At 39.9% G+C, this 23,187-nt stretch overlaps 1 protein-coding gene across 1 annotated transcript in view; it reads left to right on the forward strand.

Annotated features, from left to right (window-relative positions):
- b3gat1a (beta-1,3-glucuronyltransferase 1 (glucuronosyltransferase P) a) overlaps positions 1 to 23,187 on the forward strand; it is a 69,452-nt gene that overhangs the window by 21,908 nt on the left and 24,357 nt on the right. Inside the window, exon 2 of the mRNA XM_046390428.1 lies at positions 14,089 to 14,286. The gene's annotated coding sequence lies outside the window, so the exon portion shown is untranslated. The remainder of the gene's footprint in view (positions 1 to 14,088; positions 14,287 to 23,187) is intronic.

Genomic DNA, 23,187 nt, shown 5'->3' on the forward strand with positions numbered 1-23,187 from the left:
TCCCAAAGGCATGTGCAGCCATACACGTGCATAGACACAATGTGTTGGCTTAACTATGAAGTGACTTTGACTCACTTTCATTTTGCAGCTTAAACCATCCATGCCCCAAATGCAAAGGAGTTCATGAAAGCCTTAAACTTCCCAGGATAATTCTTATCAGCAGTGGCTGTGTTATGTGTCTCAGTGTAGTTTAGAGGATTTTTTTTTTTTCTTCATTTGTTTTATGAAGACTGATTTGCAGATGTTGTTTGATTTGATGTTTGCACATGTTACTGATTTTTGCTGAGTGCTCAGGGTGGTAAATAATCACAGTTGATATATTGCCTTTGATGCCAGTTGAGCTTTGTTTACCAAGGCAGAGCTGTTTAATTGCACTGTGCTTTGTGCTCAGAACAGTTTAGCTTCCTATGGAAATTTATTAGATTTGAGAAATTTGCTCAGATTATTTGAATTCATCTCTTGCCTTTTGTTTGAGAAATATTATTAAGAAGCTGCAATGTCATTAACAAAGTACATTTATATTATGCAACCTCTCTCAACATAGAGATGCAATTCAGTAATATGAAAAGCAACAACATGAAAGTAACAGTAATCATGATACCTGTCAGAATCAACCTAAGACCTGATACATGCTTCGTTTTTTTTACACCTTTCCTTTGGAAACATTACACTTTTGTAATATTAAAGTTTTTAGTGACTGTGCACATTCTCAAGTTGCAAAAATAAACTGTCTAATGCTAATGTGCAAAATGATAATGTCAAGGAAGAAGAGGCAAGCTAAGAGACAAGCTAAGCTATTTTTTTTCTCTCTCTTACTTGGATTTAAAATTAATACATTGTTTCAGTTAGGTCTTGTTTATTTGCTCAACTTTGTCTGCTGCAGTGTCTCCAAACAACCAATAGATGAGACTCTCAGACATTATCTGTGTAGCCTATTTAAGCAAAGAACACTGAAGTGTGCCTACTGCATCTGAGAATTGAAGGCCTTTTTAAATAGTTTTGTTTATTTTCCTACAGACCCACTCTTTTTTACTCCTGTTGTCCCACTTTTTAACAAATGCCTTTGGCGCTTTCTTGTTGCCTCTGATTCTCCCTTGCGTTTAGTCTGAAGACACTTTACTGAGACAGGTAGTCTCAGGTAGGCAGGTAATATACACTCTGTTGCATCTCAAACATACTGATTTTTGTTTTGTTCTTTTTTTTTTTTTTTGGAAATGATCAAGACTATATCTTCATCTAACTTTCTTTCAAATGCTTGGAAAGATGAATTTAGTAGAACAGTACTCCTGTTGCATGTAATTTACAGGTGTTCATGTGTTTCAGGCAAGCATGTGTGTGTCTATGTGTGGTGGGGCACACAGTACTGTAATTTGCAGAAGCTGCACTCTTTACTTACTGATATACTGTATGTTTCTGCTCTTCCCTCTAAATCTTCTGATAAAAGTGTGCTGGAGGCACAAAAATGTTGGGAAGGCAGGCCGTACACTCCGTAGTTTCTCCTTTGAGACCAGATAAAGGTAAAAGCTTTAGACCTCCATGCCCTCCAATTCAATGTCAGTCACACACACTGAGGCCAGTTTTCTGTGGTAACACTGTGGAGAATTCTAGGTCTCACACCCACTGCTGCAGCACATCCTATCAGTCATCACTTTTAAAGCCGCCTTTTTTTCTCTTTTTTTTTTTGCCTTGAGCGAGTGTTACACATGGTTGAGTGTCCACAGGGAGACTCAGTGAACATGAAGTCTCAGTGTGACAGGTTCGGTTCCCAAATAGAGGTTACTTCCACAGTGCTTTAACACAGAAGGCATACCTGTATATACCAACATTAACACAGCAGACATATAAATATATGCGGTATGCACTTGTACATGTACTGTATGCTCCCCTGCCGTACACTACGTGCCAAAAGAGCAGCCATTCAGACAGAGATAGGTAATTGGATTCAGCAAGATTATCAAGATTCATATCTCTCCTGCCATTAATCTGTTTAGTGAAATATGCAGATAAGAAGATTGTTCTTTTCTAGCTAACAGTTTGCAAAGAGGTGCTATACTTCTGAAATACATCCAACAAGTTTTTTCTTTCTTTCTTTTTTTAACCCAGTCAGCAGTTAGACCACATTTCTACCTCCGGTGTTTGTAATGTCATCTGCTATGTCGGCACATCCCCTCCTTCATTAGAGTGGCTGTCTCACAAAATACTTGCAGTTGTAATGAGGCTCTTCGTGCTGGCAAGAAAACCCATCCTGCACATAAGACAGGGCAGTTTCTTCCCTTGGACTGAGCTGACATATTGCAGCTCAGCAGCAATTAAGTGGAAGGAACAAAGAAACCGATACAGAGTAATTTTCTCATGCAGGCACTCCAGGAAACTGCCAAAAGGAAAGGTATCTTCAGGTTCAAATGATGGTCTGTCTTCTGAGTTTGATCACTCCAAGCCTTGATATAATAGGTCCAGAGACCTCCCATCTGACAAAAACCTTTATGCTGATGCTCTGAGCTAAGGCTTAGACTTGCAGTCTCAGGAGTGTATCAAAACAATTAACAGATCTTTCAACGATCACCGCAGGGTGCATTTTTTATGATTTGTTTTAGATTATATTGAGTAGAAGCCTCATTATGAAATGTTAAAATTCATTAATGAGGTTTCCCAAAGACTTTTTACAAGACTTTCAGCAGATAGAGCCACGGGGGAGCATAAAATATTCTTTACTCTGCAAGTGTTGCGTTGAAATAGGCACCATAGCCTCTTCCAATTCTACTGAATCTGCTAGCAGATAAATAACCTCGTACTGTGTCTCCATATCAGTATGGATTCAACAACACCCTTTCTGCCGAGTGTGATGTTTTTCCCATTTCTGCCGCAATAGATGGACTATGTTTCCTTTGCCAAGTGACCATACTGCTGTATCAAATCAAGATAAAATGCCACAGTAACTCTCAGCTCAACTTGAGCTCACAACACCCTCTGCAGTCACCAGTGATGGCACGATGTTGTTGTGACTATGGAGGAAGCATCATGTAATAGGAATGCAAAGGTCAAAATTCCCTGATCAAATGTGAAGTTGTGCCTGGTAGAGCACTGAGCGAAGCAGACAGTGCTCTGTCAGGCCTGCTGATGGCAGATGGGGGAGGAAGCCTCGTCACTTGTCTCTGTTTTGATCGGATCTGTCAGTAGAGTCATCTTGTGAGAAATACGCAATCCGCTCATGCAGTTTCTGTCACAAGACAGACAAGACTCAACTTTATTTAACAATAGTTAATGATAGATAGATAGATCGATCTGTAGCTTGTACCTGTTAGAGTTATATTTTATCTGAGCATTACATAAAGCCTATTGTTATATTTAAACTCGGTGTAGGAGTCATCATGCTGCTCACACCACTGCTTGTTCGACAATGTCGTGAGGGAACTGTTAACCATGTCTTTGTCTTCATTCAAAAGTGCTGGTCCATGTTAGGCAGCAGCACTGATCCATCAAGGACATCCATGTTCTTCTTAATGCCTCCTCTCCCACTAAGATTACTTAAGCCCTCAGTTTTATGGGTGGCGAGGCCCATCAATTTCCCCAAGCCCCTGTAATTATGCAGACGAGGAGTATGAACCATGTGACTGTGTTCTTCTGCAGAAGGGATATTACCTTTTTAAGGGTGTCAAGGGGAGTACCTTGGGGAGCAACATATAACTGAAGCTTGCACAGGATTCAATTGTTAGAGGGATTTTCTAATTGTTTGCTTGGCTGCTGTGGTGGTCACAGTGGTGCTCAGACCGCCAGTGTACAACTGTGTAGTGAACCGTGTAGGTAATATGATGCATGATTAGAGGTTGCCTCTAATGCAGAGGCATTCACTGTCAGGCAGTAACATACTATCCCATCAGTAGCCAATCTATTTAGCCACTTAAAATGTTTGCCAAAGTGACAGACATACACACACCTCATTAAATGTGGAGCACTGAGGCTGACTTACAGTCATTACACGAGAACTTCTCTGAAAGGATTTCAGTCACACTACTGTCAGTCCTCTGTGAATGGAAATGTTGACTGGGTGGCCCACCATTTTGGTGCAGAGTTATTTATCTAATAAACCTTTTTGGATTCTTGTGAAAATTTGGTATGGACATTCACAGTCACCAGAGGATAAATTCTATTGGCACCCACCACAAACAAGTCATAGCAGCTATTTCTAATTAAAATTTACTCTGTGAGTAACATGATAGTTGGTGATAGTTTTGAACCAGGACCTCTAGGATCTGGATTAGGTAGGGAGGGAGTAAGAGTGAATTAATAATGTCTTGTTCTTAAATACATAATTGACAACCTACTGTAGATCTTTCATGCTGCTTAAGTGACCTGCAGTCACACAGTCACCACTGTTTGAGTAAAGCACTGAGGTCAGCAGAGGAACAGTAATCACACAGAGCACAACACTCTGAAAGGACAAAGCTGGTGATAAATATTTCAAGCAGCATAGGGTTGTTGTCTTTCTACAGTGACAACCACAGTTGTGATAACAGCAGCTCGTGAACATTCATCACAGGAAGGCGATTAAACTGCATACCCGAGCTCATCATCACCTCCAGCTTTTCTCTCTCCAAAGTGCCTGGTGACGCTCGTCGCTGCTCTTAGCCAGTCTGTCGACAAAATGCCTCGATCCAGACATGAAAAGCAAAGCTGCCAAGTGCAAACAACAGCAGTTACCTACTCACTAGCCAGGAGTAAAAAAATGAGACCTCCTTGACCATCTCTGTGGGAGCAATTGAACCCTTGCAGAAGATGAAAATGACCCTGGTAGGTTGAGCGGCAGCTGTGAAGATGAAAGATACCTAGTGAAAGGTTGTGGTTGTTTCTTTTTGGAAGTGAGTGTGCTATTAGTGTAATGGTACTCAAAGCACCAACACCAGCCTGTCATATCGGCCATTCCAAGGGTAAAGGACAAGAGTGAAGTACACATTGGCTATGGACCAATTTTGTGAATAGTTTTGAATTACACAAGTTAAGCAAGACATTCTGAAATTTTCTTGTCATTAAAAACAGTATATGTTTCTTTTAAAAATGTAAATAAATACATAAAGAAAACAGGAAGAGCCCTTGTTAGTATGTGACACAATTTTTCAGTGTAGTACTGAGTCTCACCAGGACAAAACCAGGAGATATTATCTATTTACACCCCAGAGACCGACTGAGATTCTGTCTGTTTCACCCTGCAGCACATGCAGGCTGCTGATGTTATTCCTGTACATCTCTGCAGCTCTAGCTCGGGCTGGAAATTCTTCACAGGGATCAGTGTTTTCCAGAAATGGTGTGGGTGGTGGTGGTGAAGGTGGTGTGTGTGTGTGTGTGTGTGGCATGGGGAAGAGAAGTAATATTATAGAAGGATTGCTTCTAAAGCCCCAACCTTCTCCTGTCCCCCATCTCTGTCAGAAGTTCTCCCAGAGGGGGATCAGCAGGTAGCATCGAGGGTATGCTGTTCAAAAGTATTTGTCAGTCTCCTGGAGCTTCAGGGTTGCTCCCAACTGCCACTACAAAAGAGTCTATCTGAACATGTAATTTAATCTTTAACCCCATAGTATAAAGATGAAGCAGCCAGTGAGGTGAGAAAATAAACATCTCTTTTGAAACAGAATTTTGACCATTTTAGGTGAAATGAAGAAAATATAGTCAGAAAATATAGTTGGTAATTTAGTATATTCGTTAAGAGAAATCCCAATAATCTTCTGAAGGTGGGCTATACGTTTTGGCTGCTGACTCAGTAAATCTTAAATGCTGGCTGTAACCCTGCCAACGCTTCTCACCGCTGGTCACCATTGCCTGCTATGACTGTGGCCATAGGTTTAATAACTCTGGAGGTTTAATAACTCTGGATTGAAGACAGAACATGGAGGAGTTTTGGCACAGTCAAAAGCACATGAATCAATGTAGCTACAACTTTATTGGTTGCAGAGCTGAAACCCTGCAACAAGACCTAATTTTGTCAAAGGAATAGTTTGCTGGAAGAACAGTTCACTGATATTTAGTGCACTTATGTGTATTATCACTGACATTATTGTTGTTTGGACTGTTGAGTCTGTTGGTAATAATACAGGACTTTGTTTGGCATGTTTCCATATATTTTTGTCAATATTTTCTAAATATAACTGTTCAATAAGAAAAATAGAATATAAAAGAAAGCTTAACAAAAAGGGACAGATGGAAGGATAACAGCAAGGAGGAAGATTTGTAGGACACACAGTGTCTTGGGCATTTCAGTCTTTCAATCCTTTCATTTTATGTGTATTGAGCGCATTTCCCCATTTTTCAGTCAGTGAATGTAATTGGAAGACAGGATCTTTTAAAGCCATATTGATTGGACTTTTTATATTTTGGCATTATTCTTGTTGCCAGCATGTTTGAAGCAGACTCACCATGTCTCTTTTAATATAATCGCTAAAACATGAGTTCCAAAATCATAAAGACAAAGCACAAAGTAAATAAATAGTTCCTGTGATTTAACATGTGCCAAACTTTTCTAACACGGCATCCCAGCTGCTTTGCGTCGCTATAGCAACTGATGCTTGGATTGAGCTCGGCACAAGGCAGTTTTGGTCTTGAGAAAACCATTAACAGGAGGACAAACAAAGACTGCTCTCCAAAGCTATGATGAGGTAACACAGCACAGGACTGACACCAGCCTGTGTATTGTCACAAGTATGCAAATGATCTTCCTTGTGTGAATTCTCTGCTCCATCCATCATCCACATCTCATGCTATTCCATTGTGTCAGCGCACACAGTGCACAATTAAATTGTATACTTCACAGAATGTATGAGGGCGTCAAGAGATTATTGCTGTAAAATCTTTCAAATAAATCACCTTGTAGACAATTACATCACGTCATCGCTATTAAGCCTCTGACATTTCCTTTATTCTTTAATGTGAGTGTAATGAAAGGCTAACATTAAATTCAACGTGCTACCCAGTTGATAATTGACTAAATGGGTAATTATGATTTAACTGGATGGCTGTGAGTTCCGGGGGTTAGAGAATGACCTGCACGCTTGATGATTGTTCTTGTAAAAGGACATCCTGTGCTCTGCGGCTTGGCCTTCATTGAGCTGTCAGAAGCTGTGGGGGATGCAGCGCTGTCAGCCTGCCTGCCCACCTCCACCATCTATGGGATCGATCATGCTGCTGCCTTTTAGAGAAACCCAACCACCAGCTCCTCCAATTACTGCTGATGGGCCACATCTTTCTACCAGAATAGGTGTCAGAGCCATACGGCGTCTTTGGAAGCAGGGACAGTAAGAGAGAGAGAAGGCAAGTTTGCAGTGGAAAATAGAGAGAAGGAGAGAGAAGGAAAGAGTAAGAATGTGGTGACAAGCGTGCGCAGCTGGTGAAGCCTTCCATGTTGAACTTTGCCAAGACGGATGCTGAACTTAGACCCGTGTGTGCATTATTAATAATGACCATTTACACAAGAATAAAGAAGCATTTACTCAGCAACTGACATGCCTGAATTAATCATGCCGCCTTACTGAAAGGCACAATGAATTCTCTTTCATGACAAACTTGGCCAATTTTCGCAAAAATGACATTTGACTTCAGGATATAAAAAGGCCACCAGGTCTGTCATTATCTCTGGCATTATCTGACCAACCATCAAAGATTCAGGACAGACGGGACAAACTTTGTTTTGTTTTCCACTCACTGAAATTATTCCTGATGTTCTTCCCTTAAAAGAAGAACATCATCCATATTGCACAGAGTAAAAGTGATCATTATGCCTGGAGAATTTCCAGCAAAAGTCAGTTACTCCACGGATGCAAAGATACCTACAAAATGCAGAAAAATAAACATGTGCTTCTTTCTTCCTATGGCGCAGTGGTTGTCATTCTTGCCTTGGGCAAGTGAGCCTGTATGTCTACTGTACTATAGGTTGTGGGTCCATATACTAATACGGTGTGTGTGTGTGTGTGTGTGTGTGTGTTATACTGATTCCTTACACATGGCTCCCGGTGGGTCCATCAGGTGGAAGCAGAATTAGGAAGGATTGTTCCCACAGGGCTCTTGCTGCTTCTCCTCCAGTCTTATAGATTATAAAATATATAAAAACCTTGCTGCAGTCAGTACATATAAGAACATAAATTTCAGTCAAAACTACAGTCATATTTTTACACTTTTATATGTTGATTTTCTGTTATTAGTAAGTCAAATTTCTTTCTACAAGACATATTTTGCATGCGGAAGCTTCAATTCCAAATGATGCATTTGTGTATGTGTGCATACAGGTATATTATGTGTGAAAGTGAGCAAAGCTTCATGTCTATCCTGATGAGTAACATTGGCAGGTTTAAATACAATCAATACAAATTCCACTCTGTCTGGTCTCTCTCTCTCTCTCCCTCTCTGCTCCCCCATCCAATCCTCCGTCTTTATGTTTTGTCTTCCATCACTGTCACATACACAAGTCGTAGTGGTCAACCCAGTCACAGTATGAGCTTGTCTGAAAATGTGCTTGTGTGTGTGTGTGTGTGTGTGTGTGAGTGTGAGTGAGGTCGAAGGCTCAAATGTCATTGCACTGTTTTCCAGGTTGCAAGACATATAAATGTATGGAGTCTGAGTTACGGTTATGTCACTGCTTCTTGATTGATCAGCAGCTGTGATAAGGCAATGGATATTGAAAATCCAGAGGGACGAAGAAAGACAACATTTTTGAAAACCCATTAGCTATTCTTAGACAATAGATAATGACATGACACTAGACACTAGAAGAGCTGAGTATTGTAATTCATTAACAAATGCCCAGAGAAAAGACGTTGTATGCAATTTTAAACATTATATCTGGCTAACTGAGCAGTCCTGCTTTGTGCAATACCCCCCACCTGGATTCCATCTGGGTTCTGAAACGTAGGTGTCTGACTGATGGAAGCCGAAATTTTACTTTCTTACGAACAGTGGGGTGTTTTATTGTTTGGTTTATGTATGACGTATGAACAGCTTTTTTTTTTTTTTTTTTACTGGCATGTGACTTTCTTGTATTATATTTTGCTATAATTTAGTCACATGGTCAATTTGAAAATATATATATATATATATATATATATATATATATATATATATATATATATATAAAATATATTTTAGCATTGATATTAATAGTTAAGTTAATTTTATTTATACTGAGTCTAACTCACTTGCATGTATGTTTGTATTAGTTTTACTTTGATACAAGACCGAACCCCAGCATAAGGAAGTTGTCCAAGGTTGGTCCACCAATATGAGAATCATTTCTGCATATCACGGCATCCAGTGACAGTCTGAAACAACTGCAATGACTAGATAACTGAATCAAATTAAGAAAATTAAAATAAAGCAATGTATATAGTTACATACATGTATACACATATCATTCTGTAGTGCATTTTAAATTTGCATTTGGGTGAATGTAAACAGGAGCAACAAGATAGCAATGACAACATGGTCAGCATCCCCACATCAGAAGTTCAACAGCTGGGAAACATTGTTGACAGTGTCACTGTTTCTCAAGCCGTTAAAGTGAATTCAGAAGCCACACTCACAAACTGCTGGTTAATCTGAATGAGAACATCTACATCATAAGTAGGCAAGGCAAGGTAAAGGATACTGACAAGGTGGATGGCAGCTGACTGACAGTGAATGGCATGACACTGGGCTGACTGATGATGGCAGTCAGGTGACATTCCCTGTCTTGGTAAATAAGAGGTGCACACAGACCCCGAGGACAAACAGGGGAACGCAGAAAAACAAGGTGAGATTAGCATTTACTATATAATGTCATGTATGAATAATACCTGCTGTGATGTGATGTGAAACTATAGCATAAATGGGTAACACTTACTTAAAATGCACTTAATGTTTATCTGCCAGTAGCAATTTTCTGTGCAGTAATCTGGTTGTTCCGGAGGAATTTAGAGAGAATTTCTACTGTTATTGTACTGCTATTTTTAACAACTAGGTAGGCTGGCAATTTTTATTATTACAGACAGGGATCTGGTGAGGGAAAGACAAACAAAATGCAGTTTATCTACCTTTTTAAATACAAAACACCATTTACACATCTTTTTGTGATGATATTGCAACACTGTCAGTATAAAATAATTATGCAGTAACTTTGGTGGAGTTATTGTATACATTGTGATCTGTGATTTCAAGTGTTATACTGGGATATCCTGCTATTCTCTTAGTGATATGCTAACCTGCAAAAAATACATAATTAGGATTTTAAAGCTCATTTTGTTTGTGTGAAGTACTTTCAGGGAAGGTTTTTTAGGCATAATTCCAGTCAGTGTTGCTCTTCCTGTGACACCAGTGACACAGTTGGCGTGAAAGAATGACAAAGAAATTTCTAGTCTCGGCCTCTGGGCAGCCAGGGGGCTCAAAAACAAAACTTGTTCTCTTTGCCTGAAAACTAGTGGCGTTTCCATCAGCGAAAATGGCATCCCAAAATAGGTGTGACATGACACATTTTGTCACAGTTCGTGCTATGGATGAGTGACATTCTGCATGCAAAAGATGGAAAGAGCAAGAAGAAATACACCAGGGAATGTTTTGTGTTGGGTGGTGCAGTGGTTAGCACTTTCGCCTCATAGCAAGAGGGTTCAAGGTTCGAATCCCGGTCTGGGCCCTTCTGTGTGGAGTTTGCATGTTCTCCCTGTGCCTGCGTGGGTTTTCTCTGGGTACTCTGGCTTCCTCCCACGATACCAAAAACATGCACATTAGGTTAATTGGCTACTCTACATTGCCCCTAGGTGTGACTGTGAGAGTGTGTGGTTGTTTGTCTTTGTGTGTTGGCCCTGCGATTGACTGGCGACCAGTCCAGGGTGTACCACGCCTCTCGCCGGTAGTCAGCTGGGATAGGCTCCAGCTCCCCCGCGACCCTGACGGATAAGCAGTATAGAAAATGGATGGATGTTTTGTGTTTGTATGAGAATATGAGTGTATATATTTGTACCTAAACATTTATTTCTGTTGCAAAATTGATGACTTTGCATCCTATTTATTTACCCCTTAAATTAACATTGATACAAGATTTTCAGTAAGCGGTGTGTTACAATTTATCCCTGATTCAAGTGTGTTCTTAGTCTTTGCATTGACAGTAAAGAGTTACATATCATGTGCTCCTGGATTCAGCACATTCATGCCTTTCCTGAGTGCATCAAGATATTCAAATTCTGTTTTTCTCATACATGTACATGTACAGGAACCTCCTGCCTTCTTCTGAATTCTTCTATATATGGGCTGTTCCAGAACATCTGTAAATTTAACCGCCTTTTCCGTAAAATATTCTGTATAAGAATCCATTGCATATGTGGGTGATTTGTTCATCCTCCTAGTGGGGATCTTCCCTCTAGCCTATATGCTCGCTGGAAAACATTCCGTGTGATATTTAAACAGACTACATTCAACACAAAATGTGTATTGACATATGTACATTGTGTCACACTGCAAATTTGGTTACGTATACTATTTTACTTTGCATTGTATGTTGATATTTCAGAATTAGATTATGCCTTTCATTTTGTAGTCGTTTCCTAAGAATATTTAATCAAAAATGTATTTTATGTTGAAATATGGCCCAGTGTCTTTCCAACTTTTCTGTCGTCTTATCGGTTGCTGATCAATCAAGAAGCAGTGAATGATAAAGATTTGTCGCATTTCCCAGCGTTTATGACTTGCAACCTGGAACACATCAGCACAACACACATGTCATTACATTAACTGTTTGATAAAGGCCACTGTGTGATTTTTGCTTGGAGCTCGCAACTTTCTTGAGAATCACTAATCTAAACAGCTTTACACTCAGCGCTGCACTTCCCGACCTGCCGAGTGTGAGGTTAAATGAAGACTTAAGAAAGTCGAAGGACAGACAGATAGAAAGACAAGGATTATGGTTAGACTGTGTTTAGACGTGAAAAACAGATGACTCAAGTAAGTCACATGTGTGCATTAGGTGTTTGTACAAGCACTATCTGCCACTACTGTCAAATTACTATAACAAACAGTATTTATTTTGTTTAGGCTTCTTTAAATGGCTTTAAGTGATGAAATAGCACTGTTAAGAAGCCATTCGGAGCTGCTAGATTTGATGTCCTTCTAGAAACAAAGAAAGACATTCACCATCCAGTTCTTTCCTGTCAAGGTTTGCATTAGGCTTTTAAATCTCAATATTTGTTTTTAACCACCATTATCTTTGACAAGTAAGGAGTTCAGTAAACAGTACTGCCAGCCAATCACGTTTGTAGGTCATGAATAATGTTGTTATTATATAAACACCACATTTCATCGTACAGTATGCATGTGTGGAGGTTTAGGAGTATGGAAATAAATACATCAGTTGACTTTAATACCATCACTGCATCTTGAAGGTTATCACTATCCTTTGCTCACACCATATCACACCTCCTTTCAGCAGACAATTCATATTCATTTTAATAACCATAGCTGCACAAAAGACATATTTTGGGTTAGTGTCTGGTTTTATCTCTGAGTTTTAAACCACCATGGCATGAACATGAGCACAGGCACAGCTTGAACTCCTCGGCTTCCTTTGGTACCTCCACAGTCTGAGCTGACAATTATTGCTGTTTGAGCTTTCCCATCAGCGTCCCTTGGCACTACAATGGCCTGTTGTGCAACATGTTTTTTTAAAACTCATTTTTTAATAGTTCTCTTAACTTGAAGTGTTTTCTATTAACACCACAGAGCTGAACTGCCATTTGAATTATTTCATGCATCTCATGCACACATTATAAACGTAAAAAACTTCAAACTTTGTCAGTTTATTTTTACATACACTGAAATTCTTCTCAGTGAAACACACAGGAGGAGTCCTCTGCCATGTCAGGTGCCCGGGGAGCAGTTGGGTGGTCAGGTGCCTTGCTCAAGGGCACATCAGCCGTATCCAATGGAGGGGGGGACGAGCACTGGTTAAAAACAAAACAACATTTGGACACAGGGATTTGACCCTGCAGCTTGTTTTTTGCTCACTTAGCTTTGCATCCTTGTTCCCAGCTTTCCTCTTTTGCCATTGTAATTTGGCACTGTAGAGCATGTTTTAAATCCTGAGGCTCAAATGAACTACTGTGAGTCAGCTGGATGTACAGAAGGGGCGTTCCCTATGGTTTTGAGATAATTACTTTCTTCCCTTATGACAACCCTATTGAATTTAGATTAGGCCAATAACAAACCTGCAACACTGTGTGCCCTCTTTATTGTATCTTGTCAGAAGGCTGTTAATGTGCTTGACCCTTGTCTCATTTTTCATCTTGTGGCATCAGCTGGTCCCCCTCCACAACCACAGCAGCCGTCCACAGGCGAGTACAACCAACACTGTGGCAGATGAGGCTGACAGAGGAAGTCTCATCAATAATTGAGAGTGGTAGCTGGGGGAGTCGTGCAGAGGAATTGTGGTGGAGGGAGTGAGAAGTGCAGCTGGTGTGTTTGTCTCATTTCTTCCAAATGGACGTTTTGAAATGTCGCTCCCCAGAGGGCATGCATAAGAGGAAGGAAGCTATTAATAGCTGATAGGCTGAATAAGTTGTCAAATAGCTGTGTGCCTGATCTTCTTTTACGATTTATGGATGTTTTCTTGCACTGTTCTGTCTTTTAGCCCAGAAAGTTGGACCAATAAATTAATTAACAACACAGGGAAATATTTAAATATATACTTTTAAAATACAGGTTGTCCAGGTGGTTGTCATCCAGTATGACAACAACGTGAAACAGCCGGATAACTATACAGCTGAAGTCGTGAATGTAGTCTTAAAAGACAGACCTTATGAAGACAAAAGCAAAAATTTCATCAATTTTCTGCCCATCAAGCAGCATGTCAATGTACTTCATCATTGTTGTCAGAGGAACAGCCACACGCAATGATTATCTCTCGTGACAGCTGTCCAGATGTAAACAGAAATCCTGTCAACGAGGCACTAAGAATGACCCAGTGGCTCTATAGCATCTCCTCCCAGCTGCCATCCTGCTCATTCCCTTTCTTCAATGCCCCTCATTGTATTAGGAAGAGGAGGCTCATTCTTACTCACATCGCTCGTGCTCTTGTTTCTCTCTCTGGAACAGCCCTGAGGACGTGAAACTGTTGGGACAGTTTGGATGTGACACAGCTTCCACTGCATTGAACCAGCTTCAGCTGCACACATCTCTACTCTCCAGACGGCATCAATCAAGACAGGCTTAAGACGAAGCATCTGACACGAAGAAGAAAAAACACACTGGAGGAGGGGCCTCTGTATGCTGCAGAGAGGCTGAGGACTGCTTGTGAGTATCCTATTGTTCTCATTAGCATGGAGGATGGCATTTCCTTACAGCTGACCAGGACAATGCTACTAATCCCCATGCATTTGATCCCTAAAAGTTCATAACCAGAAAACATTTCATCCTAGAAGGAATTACTGATTTCTTTGTTATAGGAGAGGTGTATTTCTATCCAGATATGTTTTTTTTCAAATATGTGATGATTGTAACTGTCTTAGACTGTCTCTTCCCTTGTTCTTTCTTTTCACTGTCCTTTATATGCCACATGAACAAACACCCAGAAGCCTTATTCATTTCTCTTCTTCTCCAAGGCAGCTAAATTTAGACCTCTCTAAGGATCTAAGAATGTGGTTAAATGTAAAAGGAGAATGCAGGTAGTAGTACATCCACTCACTATCTTTCTTACCCTTCCTCTCACACTCATCACTTCATCTTCCTGCTTGCTGTCTCACTTCCTGCCCAGTAGATGTTTCACTTTCACCAGTCGAGGAATTAGGCGGTTGGAATTAGGTGGCCGACAGAGGCAAAATGATCTGACAGATCCACTTACCTCTGCTGTCTACGATCCCCCTGGCCCTGATATTATTAGAGGTTGATATATATGTAGGTATAGAGCACGGATGCATGAGGGATAAGATTGGGGGGAGGGAGACAGGGAGGGGGAAGTGTTGGAGCTCAGGGGCTGATGCTGCTGATGACAAAGCCAAGGAAATAATTTTAAGGTGTGGAGGCAGCAAATGATGAGATAGTGAGGTGGGGGATGGAGAAAGAGTGCAAGAGGTTTGGCCGTTAAATCGCTTATGGGCTCTGTTGTCTCCTCACTACCGCAGAAAATATCCTGATTTCTTACTTGCAAGCCAAGGGTAGGATGAATCTAAACCTTATACTCTCATATTGCCTTTTGCTTGGTGCAAACAAATACAGCTGAAATAAGAAACAGATCTATGGGACCACAATGCTCTGGGATCACACTGCTGGTCGATAGCAGTAGCCCACTACAACTTCCTTATTTTCTATCTATCTATCTATCTGTATGTATGTATGTATGTTTGGATAGATATTCTGAAAAGACATATCCACAATTAGATTCTTTGTGCTCAGCACAGCAGTAAACTGACACTGATGCTTTTGCTTAAAACTATACATTTGATTTATTTCTTATATGTTTGCAAACAGTAATCAATTTTTAGACATGCTGGTGGCATTTTGTACACACAGTCATAGTTTCCAGAGGATTAATCCTAATAATTGTAGTGATCCCATGCCTGTTATCTAGTGCCATCATCTGGTCAAAATTTTAATATCCAATATCCAGTATTAGGCTGCAAGACTAATGTCATTCCATCAGACTCAGCTGCACTTTAATGCTAATTCGCAAAAGTTAGCACGCTAACATCCAAGCTCTTCTGCAGGTGCGTGCACACCGTCCATAACAATCAATGTGAAGACATTCACATCCTACAGCATGCACACAGAAAGTGAACACAGAACAAGGGAACAGTTCTCAGTTTAAACTAATACCGTGGCTGAATTTTGCCTGTGAATATTCTCATTCATCCAGGTCATGGTTATCTCAAGGAAATTCAATCGAATGCAACTGGACTTAGTTATTTGTCTTTGAAGACGTTTCACCTCTCATCCAAGAGGCTTCATCAGTTCATGGATAGTGGCTGAATTTTGTCATTGTACAACAATTGTGCTGTTTTTTCTACTTTTTTGTTTCTCTTGTCTTTATAAATACATGAACTATTTAACTACCCAAGTTTCGAAAGAAAGCAGAAAGGAAAAGACACAGTAATCAGAAGCTGACAATAATGCCTTACAAGTCTATTTCATTAAATTAAGTGTTCTTACTTGCAGCAGCTTTATTTTAGGGGCCTGTCAGGCAAACTGTTTGCTCATATGTGGTTTCAACATGTGAGAAAAGAAATGATTCCTTAACCTCTTCATGAGCATTTTATTTACAGTCTCTCCAACAAACTGAGAATAAATAACATATGTTATGTAATAATTTAGATAGCACTCTCAATTCCTGTAATTGGTGTGAGCTGAATTAACACTGACTAATCAACAACACAGCAGCTCCTCATCATAGATTTATGGATGACCATGATTGCTGCCAGGGTGAAATTAACTCTTTCAGTCTGCAGGGAAATGTTGAAAAAGGCCTGGCTGAAGCACACTCCCTCTCTCACACACAACCACACAGATACACACACAAACACACACATATGCAGATGAGATGTGTCTGTTCCTTCTGGCTGTCTCTGTAGAGCTGTCACACATGCTGCGTCTTGGAGCACCAGGAGACTGGGGTTGACTTGAATTAAACTGAGAGGATGTCCTTTCCAGATCCTCAGAGAGCCACAGAGACACATCCGCCCCCAGAGAGAGCCAGTCAGAGAGAGAGAGGGACAGAAAGAGATGAATAAAGGGAGAGAGGAAAAAGAAGGGAATTTGGAAATGGGGTGAAGAGGAGGAAGAAGTTAATAAAAAAAATAGAGGCAGAGAGAAATTGTCTGTGAGAAAGATGGATGAAAGATGAGGTGGAGAAAGAGAAAAACACTAGAATAAAAAGGAAGTAGGGAAGATAAATTTGTGTGCATGTGTGTGCACACCCATGTGTGCATGTGTATGAGCATATGATAGAAAAAGGGAAAGGATGAGACAGAAAGCTCAGGGAAGTAGACACACCAAAAGTATTGTATGAAGTCTTCTGGCCAACACTGGCTAAAAACCATACAAAGAAGGTTAAACACATGCATTCAAAAATTATACTGCATATAAAAAAAAATGCAATTTATTCCACCATGATATCTGATAATTTAGCTGTTAAGATTCTGTAAATGAAACATGAAAGAAATAATCAAATGAATGAATGGAGGCTTAAACATATGGTGTGATCAAAACAATTCAGTACATTTAAAAAAAAATGCAATGTAATGTTTAGGCTTTTGTTGTGATTACGTGACCAAAGCAACAGCAAGACACATAAACCTGCTAAGTGTTATTTGTCTGGTTGGTGGACTGTCAGACACTTAAAATAACCAGTAGCTGCTTTGATGATCAATTAATTATTCAAGTCATTGAGTGGTTGCAGTTTTTCAAATGTGAGATTTTTTTTTTCATTTTTCTCTCTTTTTGATGCTTTATAGACATTTATAACGTGTGTGAACTTCTGTGTGAAGCTTGCGTGTGTCTCCCCATGTTAGCGTGGGTTCCTCCCACACGTCAAACACATGCAGGTTAGGTTAAGTGGAGACTCTAAATTGCCCATAGATGTGAATGTGAGCATGAATGGTTGTATATGTCTCTGTATGTCAGCCCCATGATGAATGGGTGGAAGAATCTGAGGAACCATCAATTACTATTACGTCCTACAAAGGTTAAATAAAAACAGTTGGTAATAATCAGTGTTATTCAGATGATATAAGAATACAGTTCTGAGCACATAGTGGCTGCTCAAATGGTTATTACTTTTGTCTAGAAAAATCTGGTAATAAACACTGAAGTCAGCAATTATAGGTAATACAGCACCAGCTGAATATGGACAGGAAGAAGAAAGGAAATTCAGATGCTAGGTATACTTTATGTGTTAATCTGCGACTGTCTTTATCGCAGTTGTAGTATTTGGACTAATACACTATAGTTGTGTCTAAAGAGTTAAGCATATACAGTCTATGTTTAGAATACATTACAGTAATGTTTATTCTGACCTAAGGCTTCACAGCAGATACAGAATGGATCATTTTCTATATCTTACCTCCAGACATTGTTATTAACAGTAAGTGCATTTCCCATTCTGTTCTAGCGTCCTGTGTCTCTCCCTTGCCCTGGATGATAAACACACTAGGGACCAAGGTTTTTGTGGAACAAGAAATTGGAACATAAATTATTAACTGAGAATGCGCCTTCCAAAAAAAAGCATACATTTTATTTTCTACTTTCGCATGAAACCTAACCAGTCCTTGAACCTCCTGCCTAGATTCTAGATTTCTAGGTGAGCTCCTGCCTAGGTGTGCCAGTGAAGATGCTGCTCATCATTGTTACTCCACCAAATCTACTGTCAGCTCTTTGGAGCATTTCTTCTGCTCTTTGTTGCACAAGCTCTTTGTTCTGTAATGACATGAACCTGCTAAGTAGAAATTTCACAGGCAACTTTTTTCTCATTTCAATTTCAGCACATTAGTTATTGAATCAATCTCAGATTAGTGATGAATTTCCAAGCATGACGCACAATTATTGTATGTTATTACTTGCACAGAGAGGGAAATGAGCAGTTCAGAAATAATGGCACACACATTTGATGGGTTTAGGAAGTGTTTTTTTACCCCTTTTACTTGTTTTTTACACTTGCACTACAGTTACTTTTGTCCCTTTGGACGTTTTCTGTAGCATTCACTCTTACAAGACAAGTGGGCATACAAATGGCTGTCCTAAAAACTAGTCATGAAAAATTTAGCTGCCATGAAAATACTTTAAATAGATATTTTGTGCTTTTTAGTTTGTCTTATATTTTTCCAGTCAATTTTAAATTGTTTTTAAACCAAGGCAGACCATTGAGCTTGTACTTAAACCATGTACTAGTTGCAAATTTCTGAAGAAATCCATGATCCCCTTTAAAACACGCAAAACAGAAAGTGTGTACACAAATGTTAGAGTTAATTATTGAAAATAATTCAAACTACTGTAAGAACTTCTGAAGTGATCTGAGCAGCAGCAGCTTGCAAGAGCTCTGAGCTGGGATGTAAAATGTTGAGGATGTGCAAGGACACAGACTTCTCAGACATGGATAACATCATACCATAAGATTAGAAGGAGTAAAACGTGTTGTGCCATGATGCAATTGTTCGCAATTTCATTGTTATCATGAGAAATGTGTCTTAACGTCTCCCTCTTGAACACTGAATTATTCAGTGCACAGCAACCTGATTATGTGGTGTAAACTATTCACAAAATTGTATGGCACAATTTCTGTAATGAACAGATCACGGCAGAATCCCAAATAATTGTGAAAAACTAGTATTTTTCAGGGCACAAAATGAGCACAGTAGATCATTGAACGCATTTGAACAACTCTATTCCTCTCAAACCAGCACGACCCAAATAAGTGGTACAGTCTTCCAGACATTTTGGGATTTATCCACGAGCCAGCTGGCTGCAGCGTTATATGACACCTGCACACAGTGAGCTCCTGCAAGATTAGATAACAAGGACTGCTCGGAGACTCAGCGAGGTCCTGGGGAATTGTTAAAGTTGTTGCTGAGTTTTCTGATGAAACCCACACACATACAGGGAACATGCAGCCATATGCGTGTACACAAAAACAAGCACAAATCTAAGTGCATTTACTTGCACACACACACACACACACACACACACACACACAACAAATCCCGGAGGCTTTTGAAGAACTTAAATCACCCTGAAGCCCATCAGAGCACATCGGTGTTTGTATCTGTGTTTGTTTGTGCCAGTAGAAAGCCTTAGGTCAGCCTGACTAGCACCAGTTAACAGGACAATGGCCTTAACTAAAGCACAAACCCACAGATTTGTCCCATCTCCAGTGAGAGGCATAGAAGAATATGCCAACAGTGTCTCCCCCTGCAGCTATACAGACCCAATAAACCCCTCTGAGGCAATTTTGTTGCTCTTGTTTCTATCCCAGCATATGGCCACTGTGTGTTTGGAAGAAGAAATTATTTTTTTTATTCCATATAATCAGAATTTTGTGCATCAAAAACTGATTAATTCTCACCAGGTTAGATTTAGGCGAAAAACACTGAACCTGGTAGGCGGAAGGGGACCGTGTTATAGTTCACTGTCACTTGAAGCACCTCATATAAATCATTATTTAAATGAGGCATTGTACATGTAAAACTCCACAGTGAAAAATGGCCTCCCACTTTTAGACTTTTATTTAGAAACTGATTTTTGTAGATAATCCAAAACATGTCAGTGTTCCCACAGCTGCAAAGTGGAAAATCAGACACAACAAACAATGCCTGAGCCCAGTATGTCGTGCCTATTCCAGAAGCATCACCTACTCAAACCTGAATGCTAAAATAGATTGTTTATCAGTGAAATCCAAAATGACCCCTACAGTATATGTACTTTGCACCAGTAGCACTAAAAGATTGCCATGGTTGACTAAAACAACACAAATCCAGAGATTTTAGACTGGTCTGTAATGTTGGTGCAGTCTTAGATTAATCTAATTCAAATTAGATTATGTTCACTAATGTAAAGATTAGATTTTAAAAATAGGCAACCTTAGCATCTCAGTTCTGCACAGGTCTGTAGGAGGGAAGGGAGCTGAGTTGTGTGGTGTGGTTTTAATTCACCCGGAATTTGTGACCAATTAGCCCTGCTTAAGGTAGTTAAGAACCATACAGCTTCGTGCAAATGATGGAGTCTTAAGTCTGACTATTAGTTAGATCCAAACCGCTGTCAGACCAGACCAACCAGACTCTGGTTTCAAAGTCAGGTGCTCATGAGAGTCAGAATCAGTTAGGAGTGGGAAAGATTCACGTCAGTGTCTCAAATCAGGGCTATACACCACTCTTCCAGGCTTTATGCATCAGCCACAGATGCCGAAGTCAAGGCTTTGGCATCATCTGGATGAGATGCACAAGGATGTGAGAAAATGTAATGTGCTGATATGTCTGTTGAATCCAGCCAGACGACAAGTTAAAAAAAAAATGGCGGCAGTCTTAGTCTTGCTAAATTACAGTAACATAGTTTGAATTCCAGCCAACAGTGAGCAAGTGTAGTGCCTCCGGACCAATCAGAAACATCTTGTTTTGGTCCATGGGGACCAACCAGAGTAAAATTTTTAATTTTGAAAATTTACTCAGATGCATGATTAGTATCCAGTTTTGTCAAATTCATATTTCAGTGTCTCCAGATTGTGTGTGAAAACACAAGTAAAGAAATGAACAGATGAAGATTACTATTTGTTCTCACAGAGCACAACATAGTGAGAGGAGGGTTATGAACATTTCAGTGTTCTGAGCTTGACAGTGACATGACAGAAGGAACTGGCACTCACCCAGTTGGTGGTGTTGTTAAGGTACAGACACAGACAAACACATTCACACGCAACAGGCTGGTATGAATTTAACTGTCCCTCGAGCTCTCAGTTGTGCCTCTACTCAGAGCATGAAAATCAATGTGTCAGTCTGAATTCGATGCCCGATCTACAGCAAGCCGGTTAAAGTCCTCACGATGCTCACCCAGACGTTATTCCATAATGCAGATCTGTTTGGAAAAATTTTCAAAAGGGGATGATGATGCTTTTCATTGAAATGCTCCTAGAATGGTTTATTGCATTTAAGATGGTATTATCATTATTATTACTGTTACTTATATATTGATCTATCTGTGTATTTATTTATTCATTAAACTGACAGCATCTTAAAAGAAATGAGTGAAAAACAGTTTCCAGTATTTTGCGTGATATAGATTAAAGAAATTTACAGAATGGTCACCACTGAAATTAGTTAATGAAATTATTCAGAAAATATATACAAAATATAATACTGGACTGAAGTGGAAGCTGCTCCAAACACTGCCAGAACAATAATGAGTAAACATTTGACACATCATTCAAGTAAACATTTGACATTATTACATGATTACTGCAAGATGAATGATTGTGGTAAGCCAATGACCTTTTCTCTTGCGTAATGTTTATACTCCACCCACCCAACTAGAAGTCCTTATTCTGCGTTAAAGGTCAATGGGCCAGAGGGTCAGTCAAACATCATAGATATTCTTATCAAACTCATAATGACGTGTCACTTCCAACTGTCATAGAAATATGTCACTTTCATTTGCTACCAACCAAGAAATCTACTTATGATCTGCTTTTCAGTACAGTGGAAGTTATAAATACTTTGTGAAAAAATAAGGCTTCACTTAAGGTTGAAAATATGATAATTATGATCATTTGTAGCCATACTGAGAAGTTATTCAAATGTGCATATGCATTGGCCTGCATATTACGGCATTGGCCTGTATATTACATTACCTTTGTGAAGTGATGAAAACCAGGGCCCATAAAGCCGGTGCCCATAAAAAAATAAATAAATAAAAATATTATTGTGCTTTAATAATAAAGGATTCACTGTGCAGTGATATTGGTTTATAAACTGGAGGAAATACACAGTATTTGATTTGCGCAATCAACAGCCTTTGGGCAGCATAAGAAGGCAGGTTAGGAGCAGAGTGACTGAATGCAGCTCTGATAACACCTGACTGTTGCTCGGTCCCATCCATAACCTCCCTACTAGCTTTATTGTTAACCAACCTTCTCTTCCTGTGGACTTTACAGCTGGATGGCCTAATCGGAGCCATTTCCACATATAATATAGCAGCCCCTGGGGGGCTCATTATAGATACTGGACCGACCCACCTCAGCTATTCTTCAGCCACCCCCTCATCAGGGTTCTGTGGTTCAGTCCCGTGACAGATACAGTAGAGTTTCCTTCAGCCTACAGGCTATTGATCACCCCCAGGAGAGAGGAAAGTCATGCAGGCCTTGGGATCTGACTGTGTTACTGTGCATGTGTGTGCCTGTGTCACGATGAACACAGTACTGGGCACTGCAGGAGTGACTCACCTCTCATGCGTCAAAACTGAAGGGAACATCATAATGGCCACTGCAGTTGTTGATGGAATATACAAGGCATGCAGCTATTTGATGCAGAGCTGGTTCATATATAATGAAACTGGAAAATGTTACTGCTTGCTTTCTTGCTGGAAGTTAGATAACAAGTTCGGTACAACTCTCATGGCTGTCTGGCAAATATAAGGGTGCAGCAAGCAGCCAATTAGCTTAAGCTTAACACAAACACAGGAAATGGGAAAACAGCTCATCTGGTTCTGTCCGAAGGAAACAAA

The sequence above is a fragment of the Scatophagus argus genome, chromosome 5 (genome assembly GCF_020382885.2).
Source record: "Scatophagus argus isolate fScaArg1 chromosome 5, fScaArg1.pri, whole genome shotgun sequence".
Taxonomy (NCBI): Eukaryota; Metazoa; Chordata; class Actinopteri; family Scatophagidae; genus Scatophagus; species Scatophagus argus.